Source organism: Carassius auratus, chromosome 41, assembly GCF_003368295.1.
Source record: "Carassius auratus strain Wakin chromosome 41, ASM336829v1, whole genome shotgun sequence".
In the NCBI taxonomy this organism is placed as follows: Eukaryota; Metazoa; Chordata; class Actinopteri; order Cypriniformes; family Cyprinidae; genus Carassius; species Carassius auratus.
Window position 1 is genome coordinate 17,984,248 of NC_039283.1, and position 18,210 is coordinate 18,002,457.

The 18,210-nt window shown below is 37.9% G+C and overlaps 1 pseudogene; it reads right to left on the bottom strand.

Annotated features, from left to right (window-relative positions):
- Positions 1-18,210, bottom strand: part of LOC113059143 (myocyte-specific enhancer factor 2D-like) — a 55,128-nt pseudogene that overhangs the window by 1,745 nt on the left and 35,173 nt on the right.

Below are 18,210 nucleotides of genomic sequence, written 5' to 3' on the forward strand. Positions count from 1 at the left end.
GGAGAGACACGCACAGTTAACATGGACTGCTCGCTCGGCAGGAGAAAGAAACCCAACTGAATGCTTACTTCTAAAAACAGAAATACATATCCCACTGTCATGCATAGCGGAAAGAGTGAGTCTTCACCCCAGTCTGGTCAGGAAAGGCCAGGTCACGGAAGTCATGGCGCAAGGGAAAATGATTTGAAGACAGGAAAACAGAAGACAGGGTGGCAGGGCGGCGGGGAGCTCGCATGGCTCCATTAGCATTTATATTAGAAGGAACAGAGAGTCAGGGCCACAGTGGGACGTAATGACAGGTTCCTCAGGCATAACGAGAGAGAAATTCATTTGGAATTCACTGTATATTTGCAGAGATCGCAGCAGCTGCTGCCAGGAGGATGGGAAGATCTGATAAAGTGGTGTAAGGTTTCTGTATTACTGATCAATGAAATCTGCTCGTGGCTGTACCGAAGACATGACAATACTGTCTCAATCCTGCTAAACCTAACACCTACAGCATATCTGGAATAATATGTTCTTCTTTGAAACGGAGTATGGAGAAGCCACAGATTATGGAATGTATTAAAACTACTCTTACTGTATGTCTTCTTGAGGTCAGTGAAAGTATTCAGTTAAATGAACAATTCTTTTTAGTTGAGTTATAGAGGGAAAAGGCAGGACAAAACCAAAAATGCAAAAATGATATGATGTGAATGATGACATTATATCATGTATAATAAGGAAACAGCTAGTGACAGAAAAGCTAAGGTTTTACATTTTTAAACAAAGATAAGGTTTTACATTCAACTTTATTTGTTACCATTTCTTTGTAACTTTGTGAAATTTATTTGCAATTTTGGGGTGACACCTGTTTGTACACCCAATTATTACTATTATTATTTTTATTTTTTCTGGTGTAATAATATGGTGAAATGCAGCAATTGCTCTTGTAGAATTGGCAACATTTCAAGGCAAGGCTTAGTGAAGGGTCAATTATTTATGAAAATTTCAGTAGTACAAAATCACATTTAATATATTAAATTCAGGATCTTCAGCAGACACTTTCTTACCAAAGTGACTACAAACAATGCAGCGTTCAAATATCATATTAAATGGGATCTACTAGCACCGGCTTGTGAAAAAAGCAGACCTATGAATTAATATGTGCAATATTTAACTATATTGCTACTAAAATAATACACTGTATTGCGTATTATTGTGCATTGCTGTCTATCAAATGATCACCTTAAAATAGTTGCAGATAAAGTTTAAAAGCATTGACCTACTGCTGCGCTGAACAGCCTGGTTTATATAATGTGTGGTTGCTTGAAGTGATTCAGAGCAGGATATGCTGGCGTGATGAACGTCAACGGCCGTGCAGCCGGTTTACAAACGGACGGACGAATGAACCCCAGAGAGTCCTGACCCACTTGGGAGGACATGATAGAAATGTCTGTCCTACTTTTGAGTACTAATCTCTACCTGCACAGTTATCAGGACATTAAGTGCTACATTTATTAGAAAAGCACTGAATTCTTGTGTAATTCTGATCATGGCGCGCACAGGACGCTGGACAGTAAACAACGAACAAGAAAAATATAAAAAGACAAATACAAAATGCTAAATTTCAGATTTAACAAGCAGAGATCTCTGATTTTGAGATGGTCATCTGTGAGAAGACGAAAGCGTGAACATTCTTCAGCACGGTCCGAAACGGTAACCATGACAACTAGGCCATGGCAGGTGACAGACAGGACAGCGGCGCGTAATAGGCTGACACACTGCACCCACACAATATGACTGGCAACACAGAGAGCCCACGGTTTGACTAGCTGACACAAAGCACCCATAAGGCCCCATTCACCTGAGATTAGCAGCCAGACCAGAGATGCAGTGAGCCATCTCTCCGTTCTGTTTGTCTGAGCCCCACATGCTGTAAACAAATGAGAGAGAGCACACACACACACACACACACACACGGCAGGTTAGACCTGCACCAGAAATCAGCAAATCTGTACTCAGCATTAACAGAAGTGGCCTTTCCCTCTAAGCTAACAGACACACTAATGAGAGCGTAGCACAGCACTAACCCCGCTGTTAGCAGGCATTAAAGCCAGACTAGAACACCTCCATGTTCACCCCCCAAAGAGAGCAATGAAAAAAAAAAACAGGAAGAAAAAGAAAACGTTTGTGTGGGAGACCAAAAGACAGTTATTTAGGTCAATCTCTGAGGAAGAATACGCAGGCATTAGGTTGTGCGCTACTGATGATCATTAGCCTCTGCGGTCATTACTTCTTTCTTATGTGATTGCTAATATGACATCATGACCCCTGCTATACTGCTGAATACGACTGAAAAAAAAAAAAAAAAGCAAAATCACACCAAAGTATATGTATGCGCCGGCTAATAATGTAGCATACAGCTGTCCTTGATCTGTGCCCCAGACTATTATGTAGGTAGCGCAGGCTTTCAGCTGTTCACGTCCTGAACATAAAAGCATCATATTCAGGGTGCCTAGATGTCCCTGTAACATAGTTTTGAATCACAGAGTGGTTTGCATGCTTTTTCAATAGCTGAAGAAGCAGAGACACAAAATGCAACTAGATTAAAGTGTTACATTTATTTGTAGTAAGAAGATTGCAGATTTATAATGTAACAACGAATGAGCTGCTTAACTTAGGCAATAACGTCCATTTTTTCTAGGAAGGACACTAGTTAGTGCTAATGCAGCTTATAACATTTTTTTTTAGCTTTAATGTTCTATTTTTATGTTAAACAGAAATACTTTACAACAAGGCGTAATTAATTCATGCATTAGGTATCATGAATAGACAATGCATTATTATTTATCATTTATTATCTAAGTTGATAATTTAAATGAACTTATACCTGAAATGTATTAGTATACAGTATGTAAAATGAATATTTTAACATTTAATAAATACTGTAAACAAAAGGTTTGGAGGTGATAAGATGTTTTTAAAAGAAGTCTCTTATTCTCACCAAAGCGGTTTTTATTAAATCAGAAACACTAAAACAGGAATATTGTGACATATATTACAATTTCAAATAACTGTTTTCTATTTAATATTGCTTAAAATGTCAGATGTGATCCTTCAGAAATCATTTTCTGCTCAAAACATCTTTTATCATCAATGTTGAAAACATGGCTGTTTAATTTTTTTGTGGAAACTGATACTTTATTTTTTTTAGGATTATTATTATAATTATTTTTTATGAATAGAAAGTTCAATAGAACAACATTTATATGTTTGGTTAAAATTTTAACCAAAAGCCTTTAATATGACATTTGATCAAATTTTGTGCATCATCGCTGAATAATTATATTTAGAAAAATATAGAAATCATATCCCAAACATGTTATCTTCAGCATTAAATCTATTAAAATATATAACCTTATTGTAAAGGGTAAACTTTACAATATATACCTAGATACAGAAACAGTCATCTCTACACTGAAGACAGGAAGTAGATGTGGTGCATGTGGGCTCACACGACGGACATGTGGTTAGTGAAGAACCAGGGGCATGTGTGAGTAGGTGCGAGCAAGAGACAGAGAGGCAGTAAAAGGCAGAAAACCTACACAAGATTACTGAGGGAGGCCAGAGTTAGCTGCTGGGGTTGTTGCTGCTGCTGCTGAGGCTGTTGCTGGGATACGGATGGCTGCTGCTGTGGTTGCTGGGATACAGATGGCTGCTGCTGCTGTTGCCAAGTGGTCATGTTGCCTGGCAACAGTGCACCCGACGGCGTAAAGGCCTGGAGGGCTGTGAGATCTGCACTTGTTAGCTGGTAGTCTGCATGAAAACAAAGATAAACATTTTATGCATTTTTATTTACAGAGCGCTGTAGTTCTAATGATTTATATTCAGATATATTTTCCTTTCATTTTTAAAAAGAAACTATTGATAAATGGAGCCTCGAAAGAGAGGTCAAAAAATGGGGAATAGCTGAATATTAAGTGCAAAAGAATGAGAACAAGTAAAAAAGCAAGTAGAGGAGATAAATGAGCCATGACCTTGATGTTATTCAAATCTCTCTGGAGTGTGAACTCAAGCAGCAGAACACATTCATTGGTCTCTAATGTGTGCCGGCCTGCGGAGTGACGTCACTCTCACCTGTGTTGTAGGCGGTTGGCATGGAGAATGGAGTCAGGAGGCTCGGCGTTGCCACCGAAACCACTGGTGTGGTAAGAGGCTGGGTCACTTGAGAGGCGCCTAACCGCTGAGCATTCTGGAAAGCCAGAGGGAGAGAAAACAAAAAGAGAGATAACATAAGATGACTGAGAAGCACATGAGCTCACTTTCTGGGCAAGGAAAGAATGGACATGAACACCTCTGAAAGATCTGTACATGTATGCATATGAATGCGATCTTCAAATTTCAGAAACTTCTGAAGATTAAACGTTTTAGATCATTTTAGAGTACTGAATGCAATCTTGATAATAGTAATAATCGAATATTATAACTAACAAAGTCCATTCAATCAACGTGAGCTCCACAGCTTCAAGCTGTCACTCCAAACATCTCTCTAGACTCTAAACTGAGTGAAACTGAATTTCTCAAGGGCTCAACATTAAGGATAGTCGAAGGCAAGTGGTGATAGATCTGATATTTCTACTCTTGGTTTATATGATGTACTAGGGGTTGCACCGACTAATCAATTAGTCGACTTCAATGCTTTGCCATGACGCCTTAAGCTTGATGTCGACTAGTTGCTGGTCCTATAGAGGGTCACAACAGAGGGACTTTCACATTTATGCTCTGTTTCCAAATAAATACATACTCTGAAAGTGCTCCACAAGTCTACAGACAGTAGCTCGTACTTCACACGCAGATTACGCACAAAGAATCATTCAACGCTGTTCTGTGATTTTTCCGTAAAAAAATCACAGCTTAGAAAAAAATCACTAGCTTAGAAACTGTAAAGTTCTATTCATTATTTCTTTATAACTAAATCCTACAGCTTCACAACTGGTAGAGAAACGCTGCCATGTAGAATTAATTCACACATGCAATCGCTCTCACTAGTGCATTCATATAAATTTAATCTTTACTGTGCTACTTGAGCTGTAACGTTATTGGATTTAGAATGAGCAGAAATCTATGCTAAATATAACAACCCAAAGACAAAATAACTGATAAAATTGAGCTGTTATAAGAGCAATAGCCATGTGGGCAGTGCTGTAATGTACCATAGTGTTTTTTTTTTTTACAGCTCCAAGCTTATGTTCATTAATGAAGTCATCAGTGACTAGTTGACTAGTCGTTCTGCTCATTATAATATACCCCTAAGGTAATATTATTTAGACTATTATTATTACTTAGGTAATAATATTTTTACTTTGTAATATTCTTGGAAGTATCAAATTAATATAATATTTTAAATCATATGCAATTATTTGTAGTTTTTAAAATAAAACAATAAAAATATATATATATATAAAATAAAATATATCAATACATTTTCCTAAAGAATAAAATATCATAATATAAAATAATATGAAGAAACATAATAAGATGTTGCTTAAAATAAAATGAATGTATAAATTAATATAATAACTATATATAAAATAATATAATAATATTAAAAATAAAATAAACCAAATCATTCTTTGTGGTGGGGCTGTGGAAAATGTTGAGACTCACCACACAAAAAAATCCTCATTGTTGAGCCAACCTCTCAATCATGCTGAAAAATAAATCTAAACACTTCACTACAAAACACACAGTAACGAAATGGGTTGAGTGTGTCTGCAGGGCAAACCAGTGTCAAACATTTTCATTTAAAGCCCATGGGCGCTTGAACGTCTTCTTGGTTCTACAAAGGCACTGAGAAAGAGGACACATTTTTTTTGTCAGAAGGACTACCATGATTCAGCAGTCACTGGACATTGGTTTGCCCTGTGCATGCACGCACTCACAGATCCAGAGGCTGAGATGGCTCAAACTCCCTCCCTTCCCGCCCCAAACTCAAATGTGCATGCACTACACTTAATGTGTCATTGGACCACAATCATTAGAGGAAAAGACATCAAGAAGTGAATGTAGGTGGGAGAGAGCGAGACAGACAGACAAATTGATCTCTGGAGTGAGGTCTTCTGCTCCGCTGAGCTCCACATTTGATCTAGTGTGTCTGACTCATGTGAGATCAACCCATGCATATGTGCATTTCGCCTTGAGTGTGTGCATTCATTTAAAACCATACACAATAATCAGGCAGTCAGCCTGCAACTGAATAAACAGCACACATTTATCTCCAATTCACTGACCACCAATTAGATCATGTATGAAAAACACTGTATACAATTTTTTTTTTTTTTTTACCAATTAAACTCTTTAATCAATAAAATTTGATCAGTGAATAATGGCATGAAAAAAAAATGTGAAGAAAAAAATTAAATACACAACATTCATTAACTTGTGTCAAACACTTGTCAAATGTTGTGAAACCATTCACAGCACAACAGTCAAAAAAAACTGAGCTGTATTCACCTCACTCACCAACTCCAGCTCTTCATCTGTCTGCGAGGCCAGAAACAAATAGAAAACAAAGATTACAACTCCAAAACACAAGCCCTGTTTTACACCTGGTTTCTGTCTCGGATGATTTGAAGTGACCACTTCTGGTCAGCGTTTGAAGGAAAGAGTCTTTAAGATTGCACATATTACTTACATCAGTATGATACTGCATTCTGATGTATGTGCAAGAAGTAAAAAAAAAAAAAAATGGGGGAACACGGTTCAAATATCATTTTTTAAATTTTTAAACTAATTGTTCACTACTGATTTTTTTTTTTAAATCAGTCACAATTATGCATGGACGGTGGATTATATAATCTGATAAAAAATTATGTACTTTTAATTAGATTTGATTCTTAATTTATTATTATTTTCCATAATTCTTCCCTTTTTTCTTTTTTACATTTCTCTTTACATTAAAGTTTTTTATTTTATTCATTTTTCATCAATTCATGAACCCCAGTTCATGAAACCCTGATATTATGTGATGTTTAATGCACTTCATGCTGTTGATATTTATTTTTAATAAATTTAATTTAAATAAATAAATAATATTTTAATTTATTTTCCTTTTCTTTAAAAGCTGCTTGAATCAAGCCCTGCTCTTCAAAATGCTAGTTGTGGTGACAATTTTTCAGACTAGTTTACACCTTTATTTAGCACTACCCATCTGTGATTGAAGCAATCTGGATGGATCTTAAGAGCAGGTGCAAATGAGGTAACACACACACACACACACACACACGCACACACACACACACACACACACACGCACACACACACACACACACGCACGCACACCAAGAGAGCAGACGGATGCGAATGAATCAGCTTAATGTATCTGACAAACTTACTTCACCCTATCACAGTCCCTGTGAGAAATTCCTTTGTAGCATCACATTGAGAGTCTAGACCTGTTCCCATCTCTAACATTAGCCCTCACATGAAGTAACACGGATCAGTTTTGAGATTTTATGATGTTTGACCCATTGAGGCTCCTGTAGAGTAATGTGGAAGTGCTCACCAGCTGCATGAGACCCTTGCTCTGGGAGGTGATGACCCGAAGGTCCGGTTTACGACTGTTCCCCATCTGAGTGCTGGACGGAGGGGAAGATTTAGCCTGGACTCCTTTCCCCAGGTTGTTTCCGTTGGAGACTGAGAGGAGTCCTGGGGAGGCCCTGGCGCTGATGTAACCATTGGCTACAGAAACAGAAAGAGAACCAGGAAAAGAAAGCAAGACGTCAACAGAGAACTGCTGTTTATTTACAAAAAATTTTTTTATTGATTTCTTTTCTAACCAACCCTGAGAGAAACTGCATTTCTTGAACACAGAATTCAGATACATGACCACGGTCATATTTCCCTTTTTTCTATCATTTGTATTGATGGGAAAAACACAATAATAGCACACCATGGAAAATAATCCTATTAGGGTCTCCCTCACCATGGCAGATGTGTTTTCAAATACATTGTGCTGCAAACCAAATCCTCTAATTTTTTTTTTTTTTTTTTTAGATTACAGCACTATTATGTTGTAACAGGAGGATTAATTGTTACTGGTTTTTAGGTTGGAGAACTGCATTCCTTTCAGGGAGGAAATGCACGCACAATCAGACACACACAGGGAAGGGATCAGGGTATTTAACTGACACCAGTTCATCCTGTTCCTCGACTTTCTTCCCAGCTTTGTAATTGAAATATTTTTGCTCTATTTTGTTTATGACATTGTAGCACATGTAATGGCTGATCTAATCTGATTAGTAGTCAAACTCAAGGCCAGTGTTTGCAGAGGAAGGCAGAGTACGTTATGATCTGCGTTTCATAGCAATGTCCGAGAGAGAGAGAGAGAGAGAGAGAGAGACTGGGGACTTTCCCAATGTTTTCCCACATTCTGGTACTGAATACCACTATTCTCTCAGCACAACATGAACGTCACTTGCTAGTGCTATTGCAAAGCACTGATGTCTTAGATGTATAGAAATATCCTAAATATTTATACTACAAATATTTTTTGCAATGCTATTTTAAGATGCTGATGTAGGGGAGACGGGGTTGGCTGGCTACAAGAGTTGGATTGCACAGGGTAAATTTATGGTTCATAATAGGGTGCTATCACAATGCAGCACAGTAACATGGTGTAACTTCATCTGCATTCACAGTCATATATTCTATCAAGACTATCATAACTAAATCTACGTTAGTTAATTAAAATGGGAATCAATTATATTTTAAAACAAGACTTGTAAGAAATTGTATTTTGGCAACTTTTTTTGGCCAAATATATGAAAATGTGTTATATGTGCCTGTTTTATTATTTTTATAACAATAATAATATACATTATATTTATGACAAGAGTTGGGTTGGTTTTATATATACTACCCAACTCTTTTTATAAAGTTGACCAGAAGGCAAACTTTATTTATTCCTATGTTGGCACATAATTTTAGACATGAATGATCCAAACTTTTTTCTTTAAATATTTTTAGACATTAAACATTTTGTTTTTTTAAACACAAGATTGTATGCTTTCATTTTTACCTTGCTGGATCACCTTAATATTGATTACACAAAAGATAATGAATAAAGTGAAAGCCAACCAACCCCAGTCTCCCCTGCTGCTTCTAAACTATAAGATGAATATAATACACTAAATTAAAAATGCCTATTAAAATTAGAGGTGTTCAGTTTATGAATCATTTAAGAGCTCCAGACTGGAGAGACATTTGCAGTTTGATATTTTACCTAATCTGAGCTCTGGTTACAGGGCAACAACAACTGCGTGTTGGGCCACTAGACGTGTGTGTGTGTGTGTGTGTGTGTGTGTGTGTGAGATCAACAACCGCGTCAGCAGCTCTGAATGGAAAGAGATTGCGAAGGGAGCTGCAATTCCTTAGCAGTAGAGAAGAGACATGCTCAGCTGTTCTCTGCCCCAGGAAACACAGCATTAAGTTCAGTCTGGTTTTTATAGGGGGCCGAGACAGAAACATATGTATAAACACACTTGTTTATGCTCTATGAACTTGGGTCAGAGAGTATGCTGGAAAATATAGTGGATCTAAGCATGTATATGTGAGTGTGCTGTTTGTGTGAGTAAATACGTGCGAGTGTTGGTTGTAAGCCTCGGCTTCTACTAATCTCCACTTCAAAAGGACTGACTGCCTTTTTTTTCCGTCTCTGTCCATGTCTCTCTCACTCGCTGTCCCTCTCTCTCTTGGGAATGGTAGGAATGCTACATGACGTCAATGCTGACATTCCCAGAGCAACAGCTGAGAATGGAGGGAAGGGAGGGACAACGGACAGAGCGCGAGAGAATGAGACACAAGGAGTGGTAATAGACAGAGAAAAGCAGTTTGGTAAGAGCCAAGAAAGTTTCTTATGGGGAAAAAATATATAAAAATCACTCCACATATGCAAAAAGTATTTCTTTTGATAACACTGTTCAGAGTTGAGTCAGATGAACAACAGCAGTTTGGTAAAAGCAGCATGGGAATTCTTTGTCAAATTAATTAATTTATCTTAAATAATAAATAAGGAAAAAAAAAATTTTATAATATATTTTTACTAGGCTAATAATTTAATATACATTAAACATTAAAAGTCACAATTATGCCATTGTTGTAGTGTTGCTTTCGTCAATGAAAATTATGACTAAATATTATCATCAAGGAACCTTCATCTCGGGACGAAAACGAGACGAGACGCAACATAAATGCTAGTCATGTGACTATGACTATAAATAAATGTATAATGCAATATTGTTGACGAATAATAAAAACGAGACTAAATGTGGTTTACAAAATAAAAACTATTCTAAAATGTCTCTTAACTAAAACGAGACTAAACAAAATGTTATAGCGTTATTTCGTCTCGTTTAGTCGCGTTATTATTATTATTTTCCAGTATTTCAGTTTTCCGAGTCTCATTTCAGGTGCTGCATTAAGTCGCACTGCACAGACGCAGGCGATGTCACTTCCTCAAGACCCACTCGCAGCATTATTTAGAAGACGACAACAAACCAAGTTAAGTCTGACAAAGAGACAGGGACCGATGTGTGTACTTCTAACATGTTTGGTTAGTAAAATAAACGTTGTAAATTCAAATCAGAGTGTCTTCAGTGTCTGGAATGGATGTATTCTTGAGTCTATAAGGTAATAATAATATAATAAGATAACCTTGTTTGAAATGGGTTTGGCTAAAAGAAAATTTTGGTTTCGTCTATACTACTAGGTACTTATACTATATTAACTGGGTTAAATAGAACTGCATTACTAAAAAGAGATTAAATAGACTAAAAGTAGATGGAAATAGTCATGGATAATTCTGACTAAATTAAGGTTAAAATGCTCATAATTTTAGTTGACTGAAACTTGACTAGACTAAAAAGGACATGGACATGACTAAAACTAATAAAATCTAAAATGACAGCTTCACACAAAGACTAGACTAAAACTACAATTAAAACAGGCCACCAAAAACAACACTACATTGTTGTTTAATTTTTTTCCTCAATTGAATTCTTGGTTAAATTTAGGTTGAAATTGAATTCTTTACATAAAAAACTAACTCAAAAAAGGCACGGAACACCAAAATAAGGCATATTGATTGAATGTGCCAAAGAATACACCCACAATCCCGAGAAACCATGGGGGGGTTCAAGTGACTCCACAGCCTCTTCACTGATTAAATGTTCACATTTTAAATGCCCACTTAAAATGTCCATGAGACTCATGTGCTCTTTGATGATCAGAGGCAGGAGAACCTACAGCTGTCAGGGACTGTCAAGATTGGCTGTGAGGAGAGAAGGGAGTGTGACAGAGATTTGGAGGGGAGGGGACAGAGCGTGCTGGTTTAAGCTGGGCATTCAGAATGTCATGAGTGAGATATGAAAAACAGCTGAGAGGGGAAGAGTATGGGAAGACAGTTATGCAAGGGCACATAAATGGAGATGGAAAGAGAAAAAAAACCCTAAATTATAATATAAGAAAATGGAAGGACGGAGTAGGAAAAATGTCATCTGTGGTGTTGACCTATAACATTCATGTAACTCGGGCCCCATGGTCCCATGACGGTGTTTACGAGCATGCTTGGAGGGCACAGTGTGAGCTTCAGCTGTCACGAGCAAACAGGTGTGTGAGTGTACAGTGGATGTCTGATCTGATCAACCACTTTCAGTTTGTTGTGTTCGGACAACCTCATTTTCATAGTCACAGTCAGATCAGCTCATATCTTATCGGATGAGATTGAAAACTCTCATTCCACTCTGCAGGTCTAAAGCGTGCCCTTCGATTTCAAGCTGTTTGACTCACACTCATGCATTATTCAGGTGAAAATGAAGAGGCATTATCGGGGCCTTCTAGCTAGTAGGAGAAAAGACTTACCCACAGGGCTTGGGCATGCTCCATTTGAATTGTTGAGGTCACCTCCCAGAAGAGCACCTGGCAAAAGGAACAAAATAGCTTACATGAAGGCTGAAATTTCAAGTCTAGTGTACAGAATCTAAATCGAGATTGAAAGCCAAACGAATTTGGAACAAAACAAGTTTTTGGACTTATGGAAATAACATTAGTCTTAGGTGAGATGATCACAAATAGTCAGCCAAGACAGATCAAATATTTTGATCAAATAAATGCAATCTTGGTGAACAAAGCATTTAAAAAAAATCATACTAACCCCAAAAGGTAGTGAAAATATTGTACATATTGTGATACAATTGCTCATGTATACTTTTAAACACTGTCTCATTTATGTTGCACAGCTGTGCCTATAACACTGTCCAGCTTCCCTGCCTTGTGGAAATAAAGCTTTTATTCCATTCTTAAATGATTTGATCAAGCAGTTGTTTTATTTCAAAGCCTTTCCTAGCAGAGATTACATGTTATGTGAGTCAGTATTCCTCCGAGTTTCCAAGGATGCATCAGGACAGGAGTTTACACTACAAATGTGATGTGTCCCTGACCACCTGCAAAGGAGCTTTAAGTGATCAAATTACAACGAGACTGTTTACAGCTGTATGCCTCAAGATGTTTACACCAGGTATAAAAAGGATGCTACAGCTCAGTTGATACTGACATACTGAAATGAACACTTCACAGAATTGGCTGAAGTAAGACTACATGCTGTAAGGATGCATAAATATTACAATTCAGGTCAAAAACAAAGATGCTAATTATTTTAATGTTATGAATGATAATTGATAAACCACATGCATTACAATTCTGTTTTAACACTTTACAAGAAGCTTCCATTAGTAAACACAGGTTAAAGCACTAACAATCAATGATCAATGATACATTTTTTTTATTTTTTTATTCATTTATTTATCTTCTTTACCATTAGTTAATAAAATAACAACTGTTCATTGTTAGACCATATTAGCTCAGGCCCATTAAATAATATGAACAGATTACAACTTTTGATTTTAATAATGAATAAGTAAATTAACATTAACATTTTTTATTGTAAGTTCATATTAACTAATTACTAATGTTAACAAACATAACTTCATTGTAAAGTGTTACCAATTCTATACTGTTCTTTCATTATTCAAAATAAGAAAGATCAGTACTATGTAAGCACTCCAGGAGGAGATGAAGGTTTGGCAGTCACCTTTATGCATGAAGCAGAGGTTTATATATCTCTGAAACACCTAAACCTGACACCCACAGGGCAACATTATAAGCTCATGTACACAACATGAGCTACTACTTCCTCTTTCTGTTTTGCTTACTGGTAGCACCATTGATCTGCTCAGGATTTTACCTGCACTGGCAGGTCTCTGTGGCAGGCCTGGAGACACCGTGTTCCTCTGCAGCTGTGGTTGCTGTGGCGACAGCAGGCGTGGGTCTGTGAGAGTGGAGGTGACGAAGGAAGTGGTGACATGGCTGCTGGGCTGGCTGAATGGCAGAGGGCTTTGACTGGACACCGGCACTGTGACTGGCATGGAGAAAGTGGGCGGTGGCACTGTGGACTGAGAAACACAGATAGAGAGGGAAACGTTATTGGCTTAAACTCGCCCACCTGCATGCACATCAAGACATTGCGCAAACGGTCGCACACCGGTTTTAATAGCATGCAGTGACTTGTGCAAACATCTTCAAAGCAGAGCATGTGAAGCTACAAGGTGCGGAGTTGATTTTGTAAGACGTAAAATCTGTTAATGTTTTAGTGTGAATAATCCAGGCTGGAAATGAAAGGAACAGGAAGTCTTCACTTCATTTGACACTTGTTTAACCCTCTTTTTCTTAGCCCAGGATTTAACTCAATTTTAGTCTGCAACAGTTGTCCTTAAACTGGTAATATGGCTCTAGGGAATAATCCACCACACACAGTAGGCTCAGGTGTTTCAAACAAGGGGCATGTGGCCATGACAACTCCTGAGTCAGCCGATCCGCGTTCTCTTGCTTTGTGAAGCACAATTAGCCAGCTTCGGCAATCAGTGTGGACTCAAACTGTCCAGATGCTCTGATGGAGACCCATTTTCCCATGATCCTCAGCAAAACCAGGGCTTCTAAATTTAGAATGTGGGCCGCAGTAGGCCTTCTGTGTTCTGAGTGGGACCCAGTTTCATAGAGTTGGTCTGGCTGTTCCTCTGTCCTTCTCCTTTTCTCCTCTCTGTCTGAGCTTCAGCAGAAAAATGTAGTTTGAAGTGTGCCGATTATAGTCCCTACATTCTTAAAAATTAAGTTTCCAAAAGGGGGTTTTCACAGTGACGTCACAGAAGAGCCATTTTGGGTTTCCAAAAGAACCTTTCAGTGAACAGTTCTTAGTTGTTATTGTGAAGTACATTTTAATAACCTAAAGAACTTTTTTTCTTTTGTGCAATGCAAAGGTTCCATGGAAGCTGAAGGTTCATGGAAGTTAGATGCCATTAAGGAACTTTTAGTTTTAAAGGGATAGCTCAACCAAAACTGAAAATTTGATGTTTATCTGCTTACCCCCGGGGCATCCAAGATGTAGGTTACTCTGTTTCTTCAGTAGAACACAAACAAAGATTTTGAACTCAAACTGTTGCAGTCTATCACTCTTATAATGTAAGTGGATGGGAATCATGGCTAAAACATACAATACCCCCCCCCCCCCCAAAAAAAAAAACGTACAGTAACAAAACCAAATTAAACTCTGCAACTCGTGACGATACATTGATGTGTAAAGACACGATCAGAAAACAATCTGCAAGAAACTGAACAGTATGTATATAGTTGTTTTACTTCTGCACTGCAATGCCTGAACTGTATGAGCGCCTCCTCAAAACACGGCCTGCAGGTATTCTTCTTCTTCTTGCTTTATGGTGGATCACAAACTTATAAGTGCATTAATGCCACCTATCTCTTAAATGGACCATTGACACTCAATCTACAATCTCAATTAGGAACGTCAATGGTCCATTTGAGAGATAGGTGGCAGTAATGCACTTATGTTTGTGATCCTCCATAAAGCAAGAAGAAGAAGAATACGCCTCACCTTCAGGCCGTGTTTTGTGGAGGTGCTCATAAAGTTCAGGCACTGCTGTCCATCAGAGGTAAAAAACTATGGAGATACTGTTCAGTTTTTTGCACTGACCGATCGTTTGTGTCTTTACACATAATGTATCGTCACAAGCCGCAGGGTTTAATTTAGTTTTTTTTTTTGTTTTGTTGTATGTTTTAACCATGATTCCCATTCACCTCCATTATAAGACTAACAGACGGCAATGGTTTGAGTTCAAAATCTTCGTTTGTGTTCTACTGAAGAAACATAGTCACCTACAGTACATCTTGTATGCCCTGGGGGTAAACAGATAAAATCAAATAAAAGATTTTTAGGTGAACTAACCCTTTAAGATTGTGAGAGTGACAGCTGGGTTTTGACCTCAGACAGCTTTGTTGTTATATCCGAATATGGGTAAACATTTCCTATAAACACTGTTGGTTTTGCAGAAATTACTTCTAATGAGATTCTACGGATTTCAAAGCTACTTTAAATGAATATTCCAAATTAAACATATCCAAGCTAGGGTTCTGGAGGGAGTAACCCATGTAACATATGCTATATGGATTAGACTGTGGACGAGGTAACTAAGTTCCAGCACTGCACGCAGGCCAAGCAGGGTGAAGGGAGGATCATTAGTGTGAGATGAGCAGCTGGTTTTAAAATATGGAGCACCAAGACAGAAATAATCTAATTCGCTAGTCTCTACTTTCTCAGCCAGAAAATGTCGTCTTACACTTCTGATGTGCCTACAACAACTGAATATAAATACAACAGACTCAAGATTATGTCAGTCTAGACACACAGATAGTCGATAGCGGATAGCGATAGCGATAGTAAACTGTGATAAGAACGACACTTGGTACTGAAAGAAAGACTGTGTGACATTGACGAAGAACATGACCAGTAAAGTGAGAAAGACTGATTGGTTTAGGAAACAAGTCTGCAATTCATATTCACATGAAGTCCCTTTGGCTTGAAGCTTACTGCAGATCATGAGGAATGATCTTTCAGGGTCAATAAATAGATTTAATTTTCAATATATATTTTGAATGTAATTTATTCCTGTGATGGTATTTTCAAACTTTTTAATGGTAGTGTACATCCAACATGAACTGATAAAAAAAAAAAAAAAAAAATTATATACATATAAAATACTGAAATATTCATTTTTTTTATACTTAAATTGAAAACAATTCCAGAATATATATATATATATATATATATATATATATATATATATATATATATATATATATATATATATATATATATATATATATATATATATATATTTTTTAGGAAGAAGAAGAAAAAATCTCAAGTAAATTTCCTCACAATCCAGCTGCATCCACTGAAATTGCCATTTTGACAGTTAGTGGTGAATATATAAAAACTCATTACAAACTGATCATTTTCCGGCCTGTTAAGTAGAGCTTGTAGTACACATGCTGCTGGGTGTCCCCAGTGAGAAGGATTAAGGTTTTAGCTTTCCTTCCTCGGGCACTCATGCTGGGATTATGTGGGAGAGAAGAGAGAGGTGCTGGATGACTCTCTTTGAGCTCCGGCCCGTGAATGGTGCACTGGGCAGAGAACGGGAGGGAGGCGAGAGAGAGAGGAAAACTGACCCTCCATCAGGTGACGAAATGCTTTTTGGATGTAGCTACCAAGCAATTTCTAATGTCCAGTCCCATTAGCATTAGAGAGAAAAGAGAACGCAACTTACTACACTAATCAGTCTCTGCTGCCCACATCATGTTGAGTCACGTTCATCATGTAAATGATAATATCAAACTTGAGCCCACGATACACTGAGAAAGCGAGCAGCACTTTCTTGTTTCTCTACCTTCTGAGAGGAGATTCCTCATGCAGAGCTCATGCATAAAGCATCCTTGACAGTGCTTTAATGAAAATTATCTTCACCGACGCCTGAATCGGGACCCAAATGAGTCAGAAGTCTATTCCTGGCAAACACGATACAAGCATCAGTCAAAGCAGAACATAAGAAACAACAGAACACAGAGTCAAGCCAGATATAAATCACAGGCGCATTTGAAAACATGGATTGTCAGGATCAAAGGGATGCGGCCTACACTCGCCCTCTTGTCCCCGACTGCCCTCTCCTGGCCCAAGCACACACATTCAGAGGGGATTGAGGGGTGGTGGGAGGGGAATGGGGTGAGAGATGGTTGCTAGGTGCTCTGTGAGTTGGTTGCCGGGCCGACAGCAGGCTGTGTGAGTTGGTTGCCGGGCCAAAAGCAGGCCTCTTCACACGAGTACTCACTGAAAGCCTATAGCTCTGCATCATTTTATCAAACTCCTCGTCTATCTTTTTGTACTTCTCCTCTGTGTGAGGTGTTAGGGAGAATGGCTCCTCAGGGTCTGGGCTCTCCGAATCCCGGTGCTCTTTCTTGTTCAGAGCCTTCATTTATTTCCGACCGAGGATGGAAGAGAGAGACAGAGAGGAAGAAAGAGAAGGAGGGAGGTTAGAACAACAAGGTAAAGAGGAATACTCACTCCGTATCGTTTGAAGAGGTTGTCCAGCTCATCGCTTTTGTGGAATTTGTCCTCTTGTAACGGACTTTGGTCGATTGAATCGTCCCCATCTGGCTCTGGACTGTTGCACCCGTTAAAGCCTTTCTTTCTCAACGTCTTAAAACATTTGGAATGGGAGAAGAAAGGATAGGAGCATATTTCACATTTAGAAACACAAATGTCAATCAGAAAGAAACAGCACTGATTTGTTAAACTTACAGAGTAATGTGACACATAAACCAAGAACACTGTACATCAGCAGATTGTTTCATGAGGAAGTGAAGAGGCTAAATTAGATTCTACACCTCGACTTTGGAAATGCTGAAAATGCACAGCCCATAGAAAACCGTGGGCTGAAAATAAGTTACACGAGGCTGAAAACGAGAGAAACTCCGCTTGAAAACAGACTTTTTTTAAGAAGATTTTCCAAACAAGATTTTCTCTAAGTAGCTTTGATGGGGGTATCGAGACTGAATGGAAAACAGTTTTCAGCACTGCTTTCTTCCTTTTCATAGAGGTCATAGTGACATTAAAAGTGTGCAAAGAAAATACAGCATAAAACAAAACAATTTTTTCCATATACTACCGTTCTAAAGTTTGGGGTCAGTAAGATTGTATACTTTTCCAAAAAAGTATCTTATGATAAAATACAATAAAAGAGTCATATTGTAATATATATATATATA